The 4,364-nt window shown below is 44.1% G+C and overlaps 1 long non-coding RNA gene across 1 annotated transcript; it reads left to right on the top strand.

Moving 5' to 3' along the window:
- The first annotated feature begins 516 nt into the window (after positions 1-516).
- On the top strand, positions 517-3,970 carry LOC147356758 (uncharacterized). Its single transcript, XR_015143845.1, has 4 exons — positions 517-794; positions 1,557-2,139; positions 2,678-2,802; positions 3,178-3,970. It is a non-coding gene; the product is annotated as an uncharacterized LOC147356758 (long non-coding RNA).
- Positions 3,971-4,364: the final 394 nt, after the last annotated feature.

Raw genomic sequence — 4,364 nt, 5'->3', positions numbered from 1 at the left:
CTCTCAGCTCTTTAAGAATTTCCCAGTTTGTTGTGATCCACACAGTCAAAGACTTTAGCATAGTCAATGAAGCAGAAGTAGATGTTTCTCTGGAATTCCCTTGCTTTCTCCATGCTCCAATGAATGTTGGCAATTTGACCTCTGGTTCCTCTGCTTTTTCTAAATCCAGCTTGAACATCTGGAAGTTCTCAGTTCACATACTGCTGAAGCCCAGCTTGAAGGATTTTGAGCATAACCTTGCTAGCGTGTGAAGTGAATACAAATGTACAATAGTTTGAACATTCTTTGGCATTGCCCTTCTTTGGAATTGGAATGAAAACTGACCTTTTCCAGTCCTGTGGCCACTGCTGAGTTTTCCAAATTTGCTGCCTTATTGAATGCAACATTTTATAGCATCACCTTTTAGGATTTGAAACACATCTTAGGTGGTTAATTAACACTCAGTGATAAAATAGAACCCCCTGTGTCAACTTAAGAGGGAGATAATAGACTGATTGGATTGTGTTGTTTGTAGACCTTGGGGGGTGTGTGTGTGTGTGTGCGCCTATTGCAATGCATTAGTCACCCTCTTCCCACCAGCAGAAAACCAAAAGGGCCAAATAAAAAGTGTAGCTGCTTGTGTCATAGCTAATTAGAGACCCCAGATTCATTTGACTGCCTGGACCAGAGGTCGGCAATTTATTCCATGGGCCATCTGGCCTGGGGCCCATTTTGTAAATAAAATATTATTGAACCTCTGTCACACTCATTTGTTTACTATTATCTCTGGCTATTTTTGTGCTCCTGTGGCTGAGGTGAGTAATTGTGACATATACAAAGCCTAAAATATTTATTATATCACCCTTTACAGGAGAAGTTTGCTTACCACCTACTCTAGGTTTACAATAATAATTTTATCATCAAGGTATCTTGGGAGATATATAAAAATAGAAATATTTATCCCTTATGTTGTTTTGGTCTTATACAAGATTTCCAATTATTCTGGACTCCCTGATTTTGCATTAACATTCATGGACTGGGAGAGTTTAATACAGCACACATAAGAGTTCTTCATGGGTCAGATGGTGTTCTTAGTCCCAGCCCATCGTCACAGCGTTGTCTCCATTCTCCTTCATACTTTACTTGCCTCTACAACATGTGCAGGAGATACATGCTTTATCTGTGTTTTGTTTTCTTCTATGAACGAACAGAACCAATTCACACCTATTTTCTTTCTTTTTTTTTTTATCTTAACCACTGGACCACCAGGAACACACCTATTTTCTAGCAAACTCTTTTCTCAAGCAGCTGGGCCCAAGTCATCTAAAACTATGTCTAGATCAGGTTTTCCCAATTGCTGTGAAATGGACATCAGGGCAAATAACTCTTGGCTGAGGATGCTGAGGTTTGGGGATGTTTAGCAACAACCCTGACCTGTGCCCACTAGACATCAGTTCTCAGCAGTGACAACAAGAATGTCTCCAGATGTTGCAGGGAGGAAGCCAATTCTGACTCCATGTTGAAAACTGTTTCTCTGACTTGCTTTTTGTTTCTCTTGTTATTATGATCATACTCAGTGGCTTGCCTGGAGGACCCTGCCCTTCTGCCTGACTGTAAAGCACCTTTGTTCAGCTCAGGGAGATACTTTGGCCCTGCCCACCTGTGAATAGAAGAGATTAACACGCCCCTGGCAAAGGCTGGCCATTCGCTTGGAGATGTTCTGCAAGACTGAAGGCGCTTTCACTTTACTTCCCGACTGCCTCGCCCTCTCTATTCTTCCTTTTGACTTTAGTTCCTCATTGCTTCTCTGATCTATAAAAGAACCTGGCATCCACATCCTGACAAAAGGGTTATTTTGAGGCACTAGCCTGCCATCTTCTCAGTCAGCTGCTTCCTGAATAAAGTCTGTCTCAACACCTTGTCTCTCGGATTCATTGGCCTGTCGTGCTGCAAGCAGAGTGAGCCTGGACTCAGTAACACTGACATTGTCAAATGTCCCCTAATGGCTAAAAAACCACTGGTATAGAGTCTACCCTAGAAACAGTGTGGTCTGCAGACCAGCAGCGTAAGCCTCACCGGGGAGTTTCTTCAAGATGCCAAATCCCAGGCCCCTTATCAGAACTGCTGAGCCAGGATCTGCAGTTTATCAAGATCCCCCAGGTGAGTCATAGGTGTATTAGAGTTTGAGAACTGATGCCAAAATCTTGGCTCTATGCACCAATGCCAAACAGAAATATGGAGACAGAGTTATGGAGGAGAAGGAAAGAGTGGTTTTATTACTTTGTCAGGCAAAGGGGGAACACAGTAGGTTAGCACCTCAAGAACTGTGCCCACTCCCTTGTGAATAGGGAGAGGTTATATAGTCAGACAGGGGTACATGATGAGGATCAAGGCAGTAACAGTCTTGCATTCTTATTTCTTCTACAAAGTTTCATACAAGTGGGGTTGCTGACAAGATTAGGGTGTGTGCAGGGTCTCAGGTGGGCTTCCTTGGTAGCTCAGTCAGTAAAGAATCTGTCTGCAGTGCAGGAGACCTGGGCTTGATACCTGAGTCAGAAAGACCCCTGGAGAAGGAAATGGCAAACCACTCCAGTATCCTTGCCTGGAAAATCCCATGGACAGAGGAGCCTAGTGGGCTGCAGTCCATGGGGTCTCAAAGAGTTGGGCATGAATGAGCAACTAACACTTTCACTTTCAGGGTCTCAGGTAGTCCATCTCCTAACCTTGATGAGTCTCTCTGGTCCCTTTAAGCTGGCCTCGGGTGGTTTCATGGCTGCTCCTCCCTTGATTAGCAACTGCTCGAATTTGCTTTTTGGAACTCAGGTAAGGTCATGGAGGTTGGAGTCTTACCTTTGGGGGACAAAGCAGCCTCTGTGCCCGGGAGCCCCTTAAGCCCTGCTCGGCATCAGAAGCACTGATCTAGACATTTTGGGGGGTAAAGCCTTTGTTGCTTTCTCCTTCCACTCCTTGGTAAAGTATGGTAACTGTGCTTCATTTACATCAACCTTGTCTCAACTTTTTGAGCACGCCCATTGGCCTAGTACTGTATTAAGAGACAGTGGGCTGTCCTGGGAAGAGCCAGGTTTTTGTCATCAGACAGACCTGAGTTCAAAAGAAGGCTCTGTCCCTGTGGGTCTGGGGGGCTTATTTAATCTGTTTCATTGTCTTTATCTGACAAATCTCTGGATTGTGTTACAGAACATGAAGACTTTCTGAGCAGATTGTCATCAAAAGATCAGCAGACTTTTTCAAAAATGTCAAATCACATATAAGTTTCTCACAAGTGATGAAATCACTGATACCGCAAGTTTCCAATTAACAGGACTATACAAGGAATTACTTCCTTTACACTTTGGACTCCGTAACTTGTGTTCGGAATCCCAGTGGTCTCCACTGACGTTGAAGTCAGAGCTCGAAAATACCACCAGGTGGCGCCAATACCACTTTAATAGATTGAGAAATGGCCAAGCTTGTTTCTAATAAACATAAATCCTTCCAATTTTTTTAAAGAATTTTTAAAATTTCTTTCTTTCTTTATTGTTCTGGGTCTTTGTTTCTGCGTGGGCTTTTCTCTAGTTGAGGTGAGCAGGGGCTATTCTCCAGTTGTGGTGGCTTTGGCTTCTCCTTAGGGTGGTTTCTCTTGTTGCAGAGAGGGGGGCTCAGTAGTTGTGGCTCACGGGCTTAGCTGCATGTGGGATATTCCTGTACCAGGGGTGTAACCTGTGTCCCCTGCATTGGAAGGCGGATTCATAACCACTGGACTACCTGGAAAGTCCTGTCCAAATTTTAAAGTTCCTAATAGATGTATCTGAAAGTTCTGCAAAGTCTAGCTCTAGTTACAGAGGAGATCAGGTATTACTTGAGGAAAAAGTAGGTAGAATGTTAAATGCATCTCCTTGACATGCATGCTGACCAGTCCACAGAAAAGAACTACAGAGACTTTGAAAACAGCAAAACATCATAAAAGAAAGCACAGCCTTCCCAAGTCCTGGTATTGCCACAGCAATTGGAGCCATCATAAAGGAACAAGTGGCCTGGTGAATTCTGGGAGAAGGGTTGAGGAGTGAGGACCACAGACTACCACGTGACAAAGGAAGACAGGAGAGGGATAAAAGAGAATCTCTAGAAGCAGAAACGAAACAAGTTGACTTCCCTGGTTGCTCACTGGCAAAGAATCCACTTGCAATGCAAGAGACGTGGGTTTGATCCCTGGATCAGGAGGATTCCCTGGAAAAGGGAATGGAAATCCACTCCAGTATTCTTACCTGAAGAATCCCATGGACAGTGAGCCTGGTGGGCTACAGTTCATAGGGTCGCAAAGAGTCGGACACAACTGAAGCAACGTAGCACACCTGTGCCCGATGTTGATGCTTTTTTACCTTTAT

Source organism: Bos grunniens, chromosome 16 (assembly GCF_055505025.1).
Source record: "Bos grunniens cultivar Pamir isolate PY7600 chromosome 16, Bosgru_T2T1.0, whole genome shotgun sequence".
Classification (NCBI taxonomy): Eukaryota; Metazoa; Chordata; class Mammalia; order Artiodactyla; family Bovidae; genus Bos; species Bos grunniens.
The sequence above is the reverse complement of the archived record's forward strand: the minus strand, read 5'-3'. Positions and strand labels throughout refer to the sequence as shown.